The sequence below is a fragment of the Peromyscus californicus genome, unplaced genomic scaffold (genome assembly GCF_007827085.1).
Source record: "Peromyscus californicus insignis strain IS unplaced genomic scaffold, ASM782708v3 Scaffold_15__1_contigs__length_86483966, whole genome shotgun sequence".
Classification (NCBI taxonomy): Eukaryota; Metazoa; Chordata; class Mammalia; order Rodentia; family Cricetidae; genus Peromyscus; species Peromyscus californicus.
The window spans coordinates 69332869-69351479 of record NW_026294447.1 but is presented as its reverse complement, the minus strand read 5'-3'; the positions used below and the strand labels follow the sequence as shown (position 1 = coordinate 69351479).

Genomic DNA, 18611 nt, shown 5'->3' with positions numbered 1-18611 from the left:
AAGCTCAGATGTCACTCCCTGGTGTCCCCAGCAAGGAACCCTCACTGCAGTGGCCCTGGAAGAAGTTCCTTGTTCAGTCCTGGCTCCTTAGTGCCAGCAGTAGATGTTTGGTAACTGGTAGCTGCAGCCATGCTGGGGACGGGTGGAGTGGGTCCAAGAGCCCAGGTGCAGCCCACACTGTGTTCTCTGCCGCTTCTCTCTGCTGAGCTAGCTAGCCTGTCTTGGCCCAGGCTCCTGCCACTGTTCAGCTGTGCTTCTGCCCCTGGGTTCCACTCTCGTGGAGTTCAGTGTGTGTATGTTCCCTGGTGGAGTCACCAACTCTTCATGCCTTTGTTTTCCACTCCTGAGACAGAAGTTTGTTAGAGGAAAAGGCTGTATTTCATATCTATCGAAAGACCCTGGAGCAGGAGTTGGGAAGACCTAGGTGCCAGGCCCAGATCCGCCTGGGACTTCCTGACTTGGGGCAAATCACTTCAACAGATTTAAGCCTAAATGTGCCACAGAGAAAGTGATGGAGGTTCTTTCTGTTCTGAAGAGATGCTGTTCTTGACTATGCTTTTAGCTGTAAAGCACTGCCCACTCCAGGCGTTCTTGGTTCTAGTAACGTGGACTCTGTACAGCAGCCCTCTTTGTTTACGCTGCTGATGTACAGACCAATCTCCCCCGAGCTGAATCACCAGTTGTCTAGAGTTACTAGGTTAGCTTGGCAAGTGTTTAAAGCCTGGAGTGCTCATTCCAGGTACTTCCTGTCATCACTCCCCTCCAGTCTGCCAGCTCCTCCTCAGGCCTGGGAAGGCATTGTTTCTGCAGCCTCCCCTTTTCCTGTTGAGCCCAGCTGAATTCCCTCTTTTAACCCCTCAGTTCTTTGAACAGCAGAGTTCCCTGCCAGGGCTCTGAGGTCCCACCGGAGTTGCCCTCTTAGCAGACCCTCTTCAGTGTGACCACCCGTGTCCCATAGTGTTCACCTCGGCACCTTCTTCTCAGCCCAGCACCACACCTTCATCGATAGCTCTGCCCTCCTTTCCTGTCATGCCCTGGCTCTTCTGTAAGATTTTTCACCAAATCCCAGTGACCTCTTTGCATGGCACCCCATCCCTTGATGTCTTCCTTGCTCTGAATCTGACCTTTCATCCAGAAAGGCTGCGCCCCCTTTCAAGATGCTCATGTTAGTGTACCTTAACAGTACACCTCCCCCCCACACACACTGAGAGAGACAGACAGAATATTACCTTGAAGCACATCCTTAAGAAAAAAAAAAAAGTAGGATAAATAAGTATTATTTTTAGCACTATAGTCTGGCTTGACTAGTTTTGGATTCTTTTATTTTGAAATACTGGCCTCACATTAAAACATTCTGACTTAGTGCTTGAGGCCATATATTTGAGAGATAAATCAATTTGGAGTCCTCTTTTTAGCTGTTTATTTCACGAGGACAAGTTCTTTGAAGCTAATATTCTTATCTAGAAGATCAGGTAAGATATCTCCTTTCTGCAGAGAAAATGAAAACAGTATGCTTAGGACAACACTTCTGTATTGAATATGTGTTCAGTAAACGGGGGGCATCGCTAACACCCCCATGCCATCTGTCCACACTGTCTTATCTACGCTGTCTTATAAGTATTACAGTGTGGGACTCAAAGAAGCTAAGGAGATGACGCGAGTCCTCATACCTGCAGAATCCTAAGGCCAGGAGCCAGAGCTGCTAGAACCCTCAAAGAGCCAATGGTTGTCCAGATTTCCTTCCTTCAGACGCATCGTGGACTGTTCAGATAGAAGGGTATCATTCACTCATCAACAAGAACCATCCCATGACAGGCTCTAGGTGTCCAGAGACCAGAGGAGGAGTCGCTGCCTTAAGGAGTGGTTAGTCCAGTTGGTGAGAAATACTGACGCCGTGCAGAGCTCACACAGGGTAGAGGGGCCTGGCTGAGCAAACTGTATCACCCTCCACTGAACAGGGCAGAATTTGCAGAGGATGAGTTTCTTTTCCCAAGTGACAACAGTAGAGTTGTGCGGAGTCCAGAAGGCATGGAGGAACCTGTCTGGAGTGTGGGGGGAGCTTCCTGTGCAAGGTGGGGCAGGGTGAGCCTGAGAGGGAAAGCCCTGGAGTTCATGCTAATGCCATGCCAGCGGGGTGGGTTTATCCCGTTATGTCCCTTTAAACTAACGTCAAAGGGAGGAGCCGGCAGCTGTTTACTGTTATTTCACACAAGCATTTCTCACTGTTTTCTTTTGTCCCATTCCTGTCTGGCAAACTTTTACCATCTTGGTGCAGCCCAGTTCTGATGTGTATTCCCTGTGCCCTCTTTTCCTCACAGGCAGAGGCAGCCTCCTTACTGCAACTGTGGAGTTCCTGCCATGTTATAATGCGATGTTTATGCTCTTCCTCTGCTACCTCCTCCGGGGTTATGACCTGTATATATGTTTCTCTCCCTAGTCCTTAATGAAGTGACTCACATATAGTCTCCATTAGTTCAGTGTATGCCGAATGAGTTCAGACATCTACATCCACAGTCACGACATAGACTTTCATCTAAACAGCTTCCTACCCACAAGAAGTCAGTATCTCCTCTCTGCCTCTCCCTCTCTCTCTGTTTCTGGCCTGAGACAGGCTCTCACCACATAGGCTGGGCATGCTTTGAACTTAGCAGCCTCCTCAGTGCTGGGGTTTCGGGTGTGTGTCACTGCCTGGCTTCACATGCTCTTACTTGGTGGGGAGGGGTGTTGAGCGAGGATCAGCGCATGCCAGGCAAGCAAGCGCTCCGCCGCTAAGCTCCATCCCTAGCCTACCATCATTTCTTCCTTATTTTCTCATTACTGTGTTCACCGTACAAAATAATAGATTTCATTGTAAGGTTCACACACATACATCATGTGCTTTAATCACACTCATCCCTGTTAGCCTTTCCTGTCTGTGCGCTCCCTGGTCCCTTCCTCTTTCCAGGTGGGACCGGCTACTTCTTTTGTAAGTCTTGATTTTTATATATGAGAGAAACAAGGATATTTATGAGTCTGGCTTATTTTACTTAACATGGTGATCTATAGTTCCATCATTTTTGCCAAAAATGATATAATTTTGTTCTTTTTAAACTTTTTTTTTAGTTAGCATATAAAATTACAGGATTTATTATAACATTTTTATTCATATGTGCCATTGTGTTTCACACATATTTGCCCCTCAACACGCGCATACTGCTCTCCCTTATCCCTCCTCCTTCATTCCCTAAATAGTTTATCTTCTTCCTGTCTCATGTTAGTGTGTATGTGTGTATGTGAGAGTATGTGAGTGTGTGAGAATGTGTATGTGTGTATGTGAAAGTGTGTGTATATGTGAGAGTATGTGGGTGTATGTGAGTGTGTGAGAATGTGTATGTGTGTATGTGGGTGTATGTGAGTGTGTGAGAATGTGTATGTGTGTATGTGGGTGTATGTGAGTGTGTGTGAGAATGTGTATGTGTGTATGTGAGAGTGGGTGTATGTGAGTGTGTGAGAATGTGTATATGTGTATGTGGGTGTATGTGAATGTGTGAGAATGTGTATGTGTGTATGTGAGAGTGGGTGTATGTGAGTGTGTGAGAATGTATATGTGTATGTGGGTGTATGTGAGTGTGTGAGAATGTGTATGTGGGTGTATGTGAGTGTGTGAGAATATGTATATGTATATGTGTATGTGGGTGTATGTGAGTGTGTGAGAATGTGTATGTGGGTGTATGTGAGTGTGTGAGAATGTGTATATGTGTATGTGGGTGTATGTGAGTGTGTGAGAATGTGTATATGTGTATGTGGGTGTATGTGAGTATGTGAGAATGTGTATGTGTGTATGTGAGAATGTGTATATGAGAGTATGTGGATGTGTGGGAGTGTGTGAGAATGTGTATGTGTGTGCATTAGTGTGTATGGAAGTGTGTGTGTGTTAATGAGTATGTAGTTAAATCTGGAAACTTGGTTGTTTGTGGATGAATAAACCCTCCCATCCCATCTCCTATGTCCGCCCATTTGTCGTTGAGCACATCGGTTGATTCCATAACTTCCCCATGACTTTTTAAAAATCGTTTTTTTCTTTATGTAGATCATGTCAGGACTGTGTCCTTAACCAGAACTGTCACTCAGCCTGCTGGCTTTGAACAGGAGATAGGGCTCTCTCTGGTAATGTGCCTTCCTGCACAGCTGGCCGAAGCCCAGTGGTGGCAGCGGCTGCCTCCTTCCCTGTGCCTGCCTCACACGTGCACGTAACTGAACTCCAATCAACACACCGGAAGAGATGAAAGGACAGAAGCAGCCCTTAACCCTGTGAGTTCACGGTGTGGACTGGGAAAGCAGAGCTTGGGCTGCCGGGTGTGGAAGAGCTGTGCCGTTCTCCCGGGCCCAGCCTTCAGGACCAGGCAGCTTGACAGTGATGCTGTGGACTGCCCTGGTCCAGCTCCACCGTGCTCACAGGCAGAGTGCCTTCAGCTCCTAATAAATGTACAGTCTATATTTGGCACAACTTGATGTCATACTTCCTTTCATAAATATTGCAAACATACCCAACCCCACCCTGTGCCACAAGAGCCAACCAGCTAGGCGTTGTGTGTGATAAACACGGCTGTAACACTGGAGTGAAAGGTGTAGTTGGGGCTGGGTGGGGAGAGCACGTGTGAGGCTTTGGGTTCTGCCGCCAGCACCAAAAGGAAAAAGAAAAGTAGCTTAAATATATTTTAAGTGCTGATCAGACATCACACGCTTGTGAGGTTGCTGAATCCAGAGCCGCTGAGAGCCCATTCCCTGAGGCTTTAGCCGGGAGCATTCCTGTTCTCTGAAACTGTACCCCGCAGGCTGGCAGGCCTCCGCAATGTGACAATGCTTTTAGGCTGTTTCTTTCTTTCCAAGTTAATCTAAAACAATAAACATTTGTTGTCTCCATTTCTGTGGGTGGGGAGTCGAGGATGCACTGAGCCAAGTGGTCCTGGCTCGGGTTCTCCTGCGACAGTGCTGAGGATGCAGCCAGAAGGCGACAGTAGGCTGATGCTTGCCTGGGGCTGGAGGGGCCAGTTGTGTTCCTCCGTCTATTTCTGGATGGCTCACTCTCCCGGGGGTGGAGTTTATGCTTGCTGTTCTTGTGGGCAGGAAGCCCCGGCATCTCAGCACCTGGGCTTTTCCACAGGGCTTTTGTTTGTTTTGAGACAGGATCTCTGTAACAGCCCTGGCTGTCCTGGAACTCGCTCTGTAGACCAGGCTGGCCTCGAACTTAGAGATTCACCTGCCTCCTGAGTGCTGGGATCAAAGGTGTGTCCCACCACACCCAACAATATTTGGTGTTTTAACCATTCCTAAGTGTGCAGTTAAGATGTCACACTGTGTTATGTCACCAGCATCTGTACCACAGTTCTTTTCGTTCTGTAAAACTGGAAGCTGTCCTTGAAGTTTTCCTCATGCGCCATCCCTCCCCCTTAGAGCTCCTGTTCTGCTTGCTGTCTTGCCAGTGTGACTGCTCTAGACGCTGATAGAATTTCTACAGTGTTTGTGTGAACAGTGTGTTCACTCAGCATTGTGCCGTTAAGGTTCATCCTTATAACAGTGTCAGAAAGGGTGGGTCTAGGTTTAGGACATTTCTTTCTCTTGGCTATTATGAATAGATGTGGAGGAACACAGGTATGTGAATCTCTTTTTGTGTCCCTGCTCCTGACTATTTGGAAAATACCTGGTAGTGGAATTACTGGTTCATGTGATACTTACGGATTTTTTTTTCCTTACATAAAACCACTCTCTGATGGCCACAGTCAGAGCCAGGATGCTCTGGTGAGAGTCTTTTACTGGGTGGACTGATAGGAACACTTAATAGGTCAGGGGTCATGTGGCTGTTGATGTCAGAAATAGAATCGAAGGTGGTCTTGGCAACATTGGTAATAGGGACAGAATGACCACCAGCTGTGGTGTAGCAGTTATTAGATGAGATCAGGCATGTTCAGGGTAGTGAAGCCACAGAAGTATGGCAGCCATGAGTACTGGCCATCAGCAATAGCTTCCAGGCACAGGGACCAAGGTGTTGCCAATGCCCTTAAGGTGCAGGCAAGAGCACCAGTATAGAACCACAGAGACTGCACCCTGCAGGGAGGGTGTGGGGCTCTGCTGAATGCTCTTATTGTTTCTACCAGAGGCCCTGCCTGTGGTGACGGGAAGCCAAGACACTGGTCTCAAGGAGCTGGGATTGGCCTCCTTGGCACATCTAAGATGATTGAGGTAGCCGTTGTATTCCCCAGTAGTGACAGATGCCTTGAGTTGGTCTTTCAGACAGCATAGATCTGCTTCTGTGCAGGGATAGGACAGCCAAACCTCACCTTTGATGGGACACACCAGACAATGTATGTGCTCAGGAAAAAGAAGATCACTGCCCCTCCTCAGCCTTACCGCTACCATCTAGCCATGGCTTAGCCCCGATGTTAGTGCCATACCCTTCTAGAAGCTATCTGGGGCTCTTCCTGGACCTGTGGACCTTACTCCAGCCCTGGTGAAACCTGCCTCTTGGCTTTTTCTAGAAGGAGAAAAGGCGGTGGCATTTTGAGGCTCTGCTATCCTGTTTTTCATAGTCACTGTGCTGGTTCATATTCCCACAGTGGGTTCTTAGTCCACAGTGGATTCACAGTCCACAGTGGGTTCACAGTCCACAGTGGGTTCTTAGTCCACAGTGGGTTCACAGTCCACAGTGGGTTCATAGTCCACAGTGGGTTCACAGTCCACAGTGGGTTCACAATCCACAGTAGGTTCACAGTCCACAGTGGGTTCACAGTCCACAGTGGGTTCTTAGTCCACAGTGGGTTCACAGTCCACAGTAGGTTCACAGTCCACAGTGGGTTCTTAGTCCCACAGTAGTGTGCAGGTTCCTGTTCTCCTCATCCTCAGAAGCTCGTGATTTTGTCTTGTGATTGTAGCCATCCTAATGGGTGTGAGCTGGTGTTTTGTAGCTTTGGTTTTCATTTCCCTGGTCATTCAGTGTGTTGTGCATCTTTCATGTGCTAGCCATCATGTATCTCTTCACCTCCGTTGCCCACTTTAAAGTCAGGTTTGCTTTATTCTTACATTTGCATTCTTTCCCTATTTTGTGTATTAATTCCTTACTCGGGTTTTTATTTATAAATATTTTCCTATTCTATGGGTTGCCTTCTTCCCTTTGAACAGTGTCATTTTTTAAAAATGTAGTTATTCAGGGGTGGTGGTACACATCTTTAATCCCTGCACTGGGGAGGCAGGGCCAGATGGATTTCTGTGGATTTGAGGCAAGCCTAGTCTACATAGTGAGTTCCAGAACAGGCAGAGCTAAACTATTTGTTTTATTTTATGAGTAGGAGTGTTTTGTCTGCACGTATACCTGTGTATACATGTGCATGCAGTGCCTGCGGACGCCAGAAGAGGGCATCAGATCCTCTGGAAGTGGAGCTAGTTAGAGTGTTAGTTGCCATGTGGGTGCTGGGAACCAGACTTAGATCATCTGCAAGAGCAGCACTAAGTACTCTTAACCACTGAGGCGTCTTCTCAACAGTATAATCTTTTATCTGTGAACATTTTTATTTTGATGAAATACGGTTTGTCTGGTTTTCCTTCTGTGTGTGACCTTCAAGTCCTAGCTGAGGAACTTTTGCCAGCTCCAGAGTCACGACACCTCTGTCGCCTGTTCTACTCTGTGAGTGTTTGGTGGGTTCTGCTGTTTACACGGGCCGCCCGGTTCAGTGTGAGAGGGGCTTGCACAGAATATGGGTACTGGTGAGTGGGGTTTATTAAGGGCATCCCATGATGATTCAGGTGCCTAGTTTTGAAAGTTGAGTGATTCTGAGGAGACTGAGGCAGAAGAATTGCTGCAGGTTCAAAGTCTCCCCAGGCTACATAGGATGCTCCAGAATACCCTTATCTACGGTGTGAGACCCTGTCTCAAAAAAACCAATTGTTTAATTCAATGTGGAGACAAGTATTTCTGTGTGATTTGTAGTGAACTCACTTGGCTCTTCCCTGCCCAGTGCCACCCCGCTTGAAGTTCCGTCCTCCAGAACCACTCTGAACTTTTAAAAAGCTGTTTCTTCTCTCGTTTGCCTATTTTCTAAGTTTTGTTTCAGATGCCGTCTAAAACCCTTTATGTGGTGTAAGTGTGCGTAAGTGTGTTTAGTGCTCCTGTGTCACACTCACACACACACACACACACACACACACACACACACACACACACACACACACACACACACACTGCTCTCTCCTCTCTGCAGTAGACTTACATCATAGCTGTGTTCTTGAAGCATTGGGACTCAGAGGTCATCGTGTCTTCTCTAATTTATCTGCTTCTCTGCCATCCTGTCTGCCCTTCCTGAGATCCCCTAAGTCTCCTCTCTAAGTCTGGCTTGGAACATAATGTGATTTGTCTAGTTCCGGACGTTTTGCATAGGGCTGCAAACAAGGGGCCAGGAAGAGTCACATGTTTACTTTTCTTATTTTTTTTATAGCCTGAAACATCGATGTTCTTACCTTAAAAAAAATTAGTTGCACTGTTACCATACACACAGCCATATCATGTACACTATGGAAGCAGTAACCCACACTGTAGTTTGCTAAAAGTACGAGTATACCATAACTCATCTTACCATCCTACTGTTGAGTTGTGTCCAGCTGGCGCCTGCACTGACTCATTGTACATATGTCTGCACATACGTCTGTCTGTAGCAGAAAGTCCAGGAGGTGGGATTATTACACCCAGTGATACATTCTCTTGGACATTTTATAGCTTCTGTGAAATTGGCCTCCAGAGAGATTCCCAGTCAGGAGAAGCAAAGCCCACCCTGCTCACCCTCTCCTGTATTGGGCTTCCCAGCTATCCTTCTGGGCCATGCTTATACATCTCGTGTGAGTTCTCTCTTAGTTTTAGTGATGGTGGGATTAGAAAAAAGACTTCAGATAGAGCGTGGTAAGGGTGCTTTGTTTGGACAGAAAACCAGGAGGGTAAAGGGTCCAACAGGCTCCTTCTCAGTACATTCAGACTGCAAGGCTTCACTGGCTCAGTTCTTCTGTCTAGGTGCTTTTCTCTCCTGGGTCTGCTCTAGACTAATGTCATTCAAGGAGCCTAATCTTCTCTACTCCCTCAGGAACAGAGAATCAGAAAAGCCAGGGAGCCCAGAAAGCTGTGTGGAAAAGCTTAAGGAAATTATTAAAAAGGAAGAAATGGTTTGATGTATTTTTAATATAAAGTGTGGAAAAAGTAGAAAGAGGGTGGGGGCTGGGAAAAGGGAGGAAGGAGATTATTCACGGTAATTGGAACCAAATGTTGGCTGGGAACAAGGCGGCATCCTCACTCTTCCTGTAAACCCCGCGGCTTTTCAAAGTGATCATAACAGAGAGCCCCAGCCAGGACACGCTTTAACCCTTCCCTACCTGCACAGTTCCAGTGGCTGAGGAGGTGGTGTCCTCCAGAGAGGAGTCCTGGCATGTGGGCAGTTGCTGCAGCCCCTTGTCAGCATGGCTTCAGAACACAGGTTGGGGGCAGGTGTTGAAGAGCGAGACACGTGGACTGAAACCCCTCAGTCTGCCTGCCCCTCTCCTGTGGGCAGCTGGTAGCCTGGTGACCAATGGTTTACCAGGTTTATACATGATGATGCTTTCTTGAGGGGACAGTAAAAATGCTCATGGGGCAGGCAGTCACTTTGCATTAGCGAGAACCCATTCTTTGCACACCCACTAATCTGAAGCTCTCATTGTGCCAGTGGACAGGAAGGGGCGTGTCTGGAGTCCTGGACCTTCGTGGATCATGGTCCACTCTGGCCATTGTGACACTGAGATGCAAAGAGTGCTCAGAGAGTATGGGGTCACCTCGCCCTTCTGACTTCCAGGTGAAAAGTGGCTTCTAGTCCAACCATTCATCCAAGGAGGGGAAATAAAAGCAAGTTACTACATCTGGCTCCTGGTTCCAACTGCCCGCCCGGCCAGAGTCACAGTATCCACACACCCCCAGATGCCCATCTTGTGGCCAGGCATGGTGGTTTGTGCCTGTTATCACTAGGAAGGCAGAGATAGGAGGCTAGCCTGGGCTACATAGCGAATTGGAAACCCGCCTGAGCTACGTAGGGAGATCCCCATCTCAAAAACAGACAAGGTTTATTTTGCACAAGAAAAAGAGAAAAAAGTCTTATTTTGTGTACCGAATAATTTCCATTTTGGTGAGACTGTGCAAGGCGAGTACGGTGGTGAGGCTCTGAGGCTGCGGGGCTGAGCAGATGCCCGAGCTCTGGCTCACTTGTCTTTCCATCCAGGAGTCTGGGGTTGAAGTGAGCTGAGGCTGGAACGGCACTCGGCACGGTGCTTGGTGTCCGCCCTTTGTCATCATTATGCCCGCACTGCACACAGCCCAAATGCAAACATCTTTTCAAAACGTTTTTGTTGCTGTTGGATGTTTAGGTTTTGAGACAGCTCTCACGGTGTAGCCCAGGCTGACCTAGAACTGCACTCCTCCTGCTTTTGTTTCTTGAGTGCTGGGATTATGAGCCTATATAAAACACCTAACTAACATGACTTTAAAAATCGTCTTTGGAAGCCGGGCGGTGGTGGCGCACGCCTTTAATCCCAGCACTCGGGAGGCAGAGCCAGGCGGATCTCTGTGAGTTCAAGGCCAGCCTGGGCTACCAAGTGAGTTCCAGGAAAGGCGCAAAGCTACACAGAGAAACCCTGTCTCGAAAAACCAAAAAAAAAAAAAAAAAAAAAAAATCGTCTTTGGGAGGTTTTAGATTTTGTGTTTGAGTCCATGAGCCCTCCTGGGTTAATTTTTTAATGAACTGTGAGGTATAGGTTAAGGTTTATTTTTGTCTATATATGTACAATTATTCCATCACTTGCAAATCAGTGGCTTTTAAAAGATCATTTTTGTTGGACTTGGACCTTTTCCAGAAATCATTTGAGTATGTCTGTGTGGGTCTTCACATAGCTTTAGTATTCCTAAAACAAAGCCCTATGACAGTGATAGCTGGAAACCCCTTGGCAATGGCTATTTTTCATCCTAACTTTCAATGGCTTGTTGTAACTGTGAGTCATATGGACTTCGACTCAAAAGAATCTCTCTCACTCTATGCAGTTGCAGACATGAACCTAAGCCTCTGTTTTCTCATCTATAATTGGAATAATACTGCCTCTGCCAGCAGCTTTCTATTGAGCACACAAGGAGGATCAGAGAGAGGTCAGAGTTGGCACACGTTTAAAAAGCTCTCACGGTGGTGGTGGTGGTGGTGGTGGTGATGGTGGCGGCAGCGGCGGCGGCGGCGGCGGCGAGACCTGAGCCCCGGGCCTTGCTGTGCCCTGTGCAGTTCCACAGACCTTAGGTTTTGCCACCCTTTGATTGCACGCACATTGTGAGTGCGTGAGTACTGTGTTCAGGCTGCCCTTCTGTGTATCACTTGAACGGCAATTGTAACCAATAACATTTATGTTTCTGATGTGTGGGAGAGCTGCATCCTACCGGCTTGACTGATGAATTCGGTGCTCCTACAACACTGTCCCTGTGGCCAGTTGGCTTTCCTGTTCTTCCATGCTCTGCTGGATGCTATCCCCATTGCCTGGAGTTTCTCTTCCAAATGACAAATTGCTGGTCGTCTTTTGCAGCCAAAGTGAAATGGCCTGTCTATTTTGAAGCCTTCCTTGATTTTCCTTCCTTGTTTATACATGCATCAGTGTGTCCAGTACGTGTTGGTGTTGACATTAAGTGATAAAAGCAGAATAGTTTAACCGCTGTGTACTGAGACAAGACCAAATGAAACACACTAATACACCTACCATGCTTGCAGGTGGCAGTGTGCGTAATACTTCCCCTTTCTTTACATTTTTTAGTACTTACACATTTCATAATGTGTTTTAAATCTTTAAAATTATATTGTTTAATTTGGTATTGTTTGATGTACCCTAAAATCATTGGGATTTTTTTTCTTTTGCTAACTTGGATAAGATTATGTTTCATTATTTATGAGAGAGAAGCAAGAGGCAGGAAAGGAAACGGAGGTTAAACGAATAATATTGAAGGCCAACTTCATCCCTATCTGTGGTTTATGTCCTTTATCATATTTGTCCCTGAAACATGGCTGTAATGTGGGCACTGCATTCTTCCTGTGTGACTAGCCTTACAGAGGGTATCCAACTACATTAACTTTCCTACCTTTAGATGCCGGAAATTAGTCCTAGTCTTTTCCTGGTGGCATTTCAGACCATTTAGACCTCTTTGGAAGAAAGGGTGGGGGTATTTGTTGATGATTCTGTGCAAAGGAAGGGTGGGCGGTATTTACTGATGGTGCAAAGGAGAGGTGAGGTACTTCTGAAAATCAGCTGTTGCTGGTGCCCTATGGGAAACAACTTTGTATGAGCAAGTGAGTACAGATTTAGTAGAGCATATTTAGCATCACAAATATCTCCGTCATTGCCAGTGAATTTATACAGTTGCTCATTTGGCTCCAAGTGCCAGTGTCATTTAGAAGCCTGTGTATGGGCGGAAGCTATCAGTAGCCTGAACACGCTGTGACGTGTGACGTATTTACCACATGTGTTAAATGTCTAATTGCTTTGTATGCTCATTCTCCTTGATGTAACTCACTGGCACGGATTTGAATCACTAGGCCAGGCAAATTAGAGCATGTCTGTTTTTATAAGGGGACTCTCATGACTCCAGGGGATGGAAATTGTGTGGGATCTGGTCCTCTTGTTTTAATAGCCTAAGCCATGCAGGTGTTGGTCAATGGGTCTTTTAACTGTCATCAGTTATTTCATCAGCGAGCTAAACATATGGTTTACTAACTAGCATTTTAGAGAGACGCCATTATCAGGAAAAGCATATGACAAAGAAGAGGTAATGAAAGATGGCCCTGTCGGGCTCCAAGCATGGGAATCAGGCCTCAAGACAGATACAGACGAGCTCTGCGCTTCTCCCTCAGCAAGTACAATGTCTGAACTTGGAGCTTTGGCAGCAGTCCCTGAGTGCATACTCTGTGTCCTCATTTTATTGCTTTCGTACCAAAGCTCACTTGTTTCTCTGTACTGGGCGAGTGGGGCAGCTTACCACATAGCACGATGCCACTTCCTATTGGTTTGTGAGGAATGTGTGCCAGTAAGAACAATAGGTAAGAGATAATTGATACTTCTTGCCTTGTAGCTTTTACATTGTCCCAGCACCTGTTCTGAAAACTTCACGAGTTACTTGATTTATAGTCCCAAAAGGATTGGTGAGTAGCTATCGGAACTCAAACCTATCAATATGGCGCCAGGAACTCAACCCTATCAATATGGCGGCAGGATCCATGCTCTTAACCACTTTGTCAGGGATTCAAGTTATCAGAATCCCCCGGTGAGCTTGTTCCTGGGCCTCGGCCACACCGTAGCCTTGGGGTGAGGCTCATCATTGCCATCTTTAGCAAGTTCCAGAGTGAAGCTGACACAGTTGTTTCTGACATAGAAAACCACTGCCTTCTCCTGTGCTTCCTCACCTGCAGTGGGTAACAAAGTGGTACACAGTGTAAGCAGAGAGGGGGGAGAAGATGTCTTTTCAAAGGACGATCCTCTCAGAGGCAGGTGCCCCCGTTACATGCCAGCTTCGGGCCTGATCTAGCCTTTCTCGAAAATGTCAAACACATTAGTAGGTATGCCTCGGCAGACAGAGTATGTGCTCTTGTGGCCATGGCACTAGTGTGATGTAGGGGTTGCTCCTACTGTTTGTGTGTGAAGGTAGCTTGGGACCAGGCTCCCAGAAGTGGCTCACTCTGGATTTCAATGGAAAAACAGTCTTGACCAGAAGTAACGTTTCAACCCCCTTTGGCCTTAATACTTCCTTAGAACACTTCCTTTTTTGTGATTTTCATAGTGTTTTATCAGGACTTTTAAAGGCAGAGAAAGGACAGGTGGGGAAGGTTTGGACAAAGGGTGGAGTCTTCAGCGCTGTGCTTTATTTCCCTTGGCCAACTGGAAGAAGCGGGCAGAGGCTGCTCAGTGGGGCCAGAAGAGCTCTGAACTTGACAGTGCCAAGTTGCCTGCTGTTGTGTTTCCTGGGGACGAGGGGAGACAGGAAGGGAGTCAGGCTGAGGCCACGGGCTAGAACTCTCCACTTGTGACACTTCTGCCAGCTGTACGGGGTTTGAACCTAACGCCGAGTCAGTGTGGAAGTTCCTAAGGGACGTGCATGCCAGTCGCCCCAGACAATCTGCACATTCACGTTCACTTGGAAGGCGTCTCCTGGCTCGTCTCCGCAGGGTGTGAAAGGTAGGTGGTGGTGATCCAGCTTTCCAAGGGCCAGCTGTGCTTGTGTGTGTCACCGTTATTGTCAGAAGACATCAGCCCTGCCCCGCTAGTTGACAGAAATCCTGCTGAGCTGGCCTCAGTCTTGTTGAATGAACTGGTGTCAGGGATTTCTCCTGTGGTGCTCTTAAAGGTCACTCTTTGCTCACTTCATTTTTAGTTCACAGCTACATTTTTCAGGCTTCATGTGGTGTGCTGGTTATGCCAAAATAAAGAGCTGGATCAAAGACAAGACATTTCTTGATCATAAGGCAAAGGATCAGTCTGTCTTTTCAGATCCAGAAAGCTAATAGATAAAGGATCCAGGAGTCACTGTCTACAGAACTGGCTAGCTCTCAGAATCCTGTGTAGCCTTTAGAGCAGGGCTGTGAACGTAACCTTTGGAAGGTTTGGGTTTATGTCTAGCTTTGTGTTCCATGAAGCTTGCTCCCAGAGTCAGAGTCTCTGCCAGACACACTAAGTCCAACTCTGTCCTTATTTCCTCCTCCTGAGTTCCATCAGTCATGAAGTGGAAGGGGTGTGGAGACAGCGGAGGTCTGGTTCACATTCCGTAGTCATTGGCAAGTCCAGCTGGCTGTGATCTGGCTGTACTTGAAAAGGACAGGCTTATCAACTCCTAGCTCTTTGACATGGTACCTCATTGTATTCTTCCCAAAGTTATGTCACTGTCACACAGTTATTTAATAAAATCAAAGTCCAGTTAGCCAAAACATACCCCAGACAGCTCCCGATACCTCTCATGCCTCCTTCCCCTCACTGAGTGATCCCTCTCGCCAGTGTGTATCATTCTGTTTTAAATTAGGATCTCATTTGGCTCCTGCTTATGTTCTTAATTTCCTTGAGTTTTCTTCTGCCTCTGAGGGTGGGATGGGCTGAGAGAGGGTGAGAGCTTTACTGATTTTGAACCACCTTGTTTCCGTGTTTCCCTGATCCTGCTTTCAGCTTTTCTGTTACGATGTACAGTAGGCAGTAGGAGCCAAGGTTATTCTTCAAGTGCTAATTGACACACGGTCTTCTTAGGTAGTTTTCACGGCTCATGTTTGGTCCTATCCAGACCTTAATTCAGGGATAATGAAATTCACCAGGAGTCAGGCCTGAAATCAATCTGAACTTTCTCTATTGAATTACTATGTGGGAAGAAGCAGTTCTTAAGAGCCCCGATTCCTGATTTATGTTTCCAGAGCTTGAGGTAGTGATTCAGGGTATGATTAATGTGAAGGGAAGAAGTTCAGGCGCTGGGAAAGGAAGAGAAGAGATAAAGATGAATTAGATGCTGAATATATAAATTAGTAATTGAGATGTCAATTGCAGGTCAAAATCTAACAGATTAGCACACCGATGATTCATGAGAAAACTAAGTCATGTTAGACTAACCTCACTTTCCTTCAGGGTAGAATTACTCTAGTGAAAGAAGACCGGGACAGGAAAGGGTGACAGTGAGTGCTTTCAGAGTAAAGCAGGATGGAACCTGGGAGCACAGGAGAGAAGTGTGGGTGAGGACGAGTAAAGCGGGATGGAACCTGGGAGCACAGGAGAGAAGTGTGGATGAGGAAGTGTGGCCATTAGTATTTATAACTAGACGGGTAACTCTCCCAACAGGCAGCCAATCTGCAGTTGGTAATTAAGATCTGAGACTGTGCCATTACCTTACTAATTTCCCATTTTTATCAATGAAATGATTTATCCATTCATATTTATTTGGTTGTCTGCTTTTGCTAGACACTTACATATCTAGAAAACATACAAATCCTATTTCCAGCTGATGTGAAATGGTGTATACCTTGGATGACTATCAGGATTTAAAGACCAGAATGGCTGTTCTCTGTGAATTTAATGTAGGAAAACACATATTCCTTAATATGAATTCAAACACTCAAGTATGAAGAAGGCTTAAGGATTCAGGTTGTCTCTGTCTCTGAGTGTAATAGACATTGATATGAAATAGAAAAACTGGCAAAATATTGGTAAACTCAACGTGGTAACTCAGACCTGGAGGCTAAAACAGAAGAATGCAAGTTCCAGGCCAGCCTGGGCTACTTAATGAGTTCCTGTATTTAAAAAAAAAAAATTGACCAAATTTTCCAATTTTGGTTTGTTGGGTCAGAGATGAGTTTCTTGTGTTTCTACAGTTTAAGATATTGAGAACATATCATTTTTATTCCAAAAACAATAAAAATGTGTGTGTGTGTGTGTGTGTGTGCATGCGTGCATGCGTGCGTGTGCACGCGCGCATGCTCAGAGAGAGACTGACTTCATTTTATAAAAGTGTAAGGGGTTGGCTGCTGCTCCTAACTCCAGCTTGGAGTGGAGAGGAGCTGGGGAGGCGGATAATCTCCTCCATTCATAATTGCTGCTCCCTAATTGGCACCATTATTAATAGAGTAACCTCCTACTTCCTGGCAGGAGCCAGCTCCCTGCCCAAGGTGGCACATTCTCCTGCTGGCATAGCCCAGCTAGCAGCCTTCCATCATGACAAAGTCCCCTCTGCCAGGGCTGCCATTCTGCAGCTGCCCTGAGAGGTGATCCAGTGGTGGACTTGGTGTGTCATCTCACACATCTTCAGCCCATTTCCTTTTCTTCCTTCTGTCTTTTGTTTTTGTTTTGTTTGAGGCAAGGTCTCACTCACTATGTAGACCAGGCTAGCCTCAAAACTCATAGAGATCCCCTTGCTTTTTCCTCCCGAGTGCTAAAATTAAAAATGTGTGCACCGCTCTCCACTTCGGCCAAGTTGGCGTCCACTAGAATCACTTCGCTCACTCGTTGCCCAGCGACAGTCCTTAGTAAGGAGGTTGTAAAGACAGTAGCATTGCTCCCATTGGCTCGTGCCCCTGTTGTGCGGCCCCTCCTGTCCCACCCAAAGCTTTCCTCGTAGTGGGAAGAGCAGTAGTAACTGGGCACTTAACTCGGCAATTCCAGGTATGCAGTAACTGGTGTACATGGCTGTCATATTTAATCCTTTAGTCAGCCTAGGAGAGGTGGGGTCCGTATTTATTCCCATCTCACAGCAGAGGAAACCAAGGCACAAAGAGGTTAAATGTGTTACTTTTAGTGGCAAAGCTAGGACTTTAACTTAGCAGTTGCTCTAGACCCCTGGGTCTCTGGAGTGGCTGTTTTCCATTCCGGGGTGGTGCAGATCCAGGGCCTCCGCTACTTCAAAATTCTCTCACCGACCCAGCTTTTCCTTTGACCCGCACTCACACCTTACTTCTTTTCCCTTGTTTCTTGAATTATTTCTTTAATCCTTTCCCAAAAGCCTTTCATCATATAAACAAAATCTTTAATGCTTTTCTCCCTGTTCTGGAGCAGGAAGCTTGGCCTGCACTTAGGGTTTGATGGAGCACAGACTTCCAACCCAACATGTAGGTCATCAGACCGTCACATGGCTTTTCTGGAAGGGCTGTGTGCTCTTGGGGTTTCTATACTGCCTCTGCTGTGCTCTCCCATGCCTGCGGAAGAGCCATCCCCGTATAACTCCGTAGGAGGAAAGCAGGAAGGAAAGACAGTACTCTCATCCTGATGCACACACTCAAAGGTTAAGTGCACGTGTTTCCTGGGTGGACCGGAATCGCTCTCAGGAACTCTTGTAAAAGTGTAGTCCAGTGCAGAAGGTCTCTAAGAGCCAAAGCCGTGACATCAAGTGCATGGGCTGTCTTAGCTGAGCCATCTGACTGACTTACCGTTTAAGTAATGTTAGACAAAGTTCATTTTGTTAGTTCTCAGTGTTCCCAGTCAACAGTTCCCAAGTGGTAGCTGGTTTGTGATTGAGGTAGACGAACCCTAGTTACCGATGATTTCGCTGTTGCACTTGGACTTTTGGTTTTCTCTGGTGGAAGTATTCCACCCTCACTGCAGCGGTGCCGAAACCATCCCCACCTGCTGACTTTCTCCTAACTGCACAGGATGCCTTGTTTGTTTGTTTGTTTGTTTGTTTGTTTGTTTCAGACTCTTCCACTAGATCCCAGGCTGACCTCAGATTTGCGCCAGTCCTCTTGCCTCAGCCTCCTGAATGCTGGGATTACAAGCATGAGCCAGAATGCCCAGCTCTACCTTTGCCTTTTAATGTCACAATACATCCTTAGGCTGCTTTTCAGAACCGGCCTTTCTTCCTGCCTTTCATCCATAATGCTCCCAATCCAGTGTGAGTGCTCCCTATCCAGTGTGAGTGCCCCCTATCCAGTGTGAGTGCCCCCTATCCAGTGTGAGTGCCCCCTATCCAGTGTGAGTGCCCCCTATCCAGTGTGAGTGCCCCCATCCAGTGTGAGTGCTCCCTATCCAGTGTGAGTGCCCCCATCCAGTGTGAGTGCTCCCTATCCAGTGTGAGTGCTCCCTATCCAGTGTGA

The 18611-nt window shown here is 46.8% G+C and overlaps 1 protein-coding gene across 21 annotated transcripts in view; it reads left to right on the top strand.

Annotated features, from left to right (window-relative positions):
- Positions 1–18611, top strand: part of Ttll5 (tubulin tyrosine ligase like 5) — a 252368-nt gene that overhangs the window by 162023 nt on the left and 71734 nt on the right. The window lies entirely within an intron of this gene.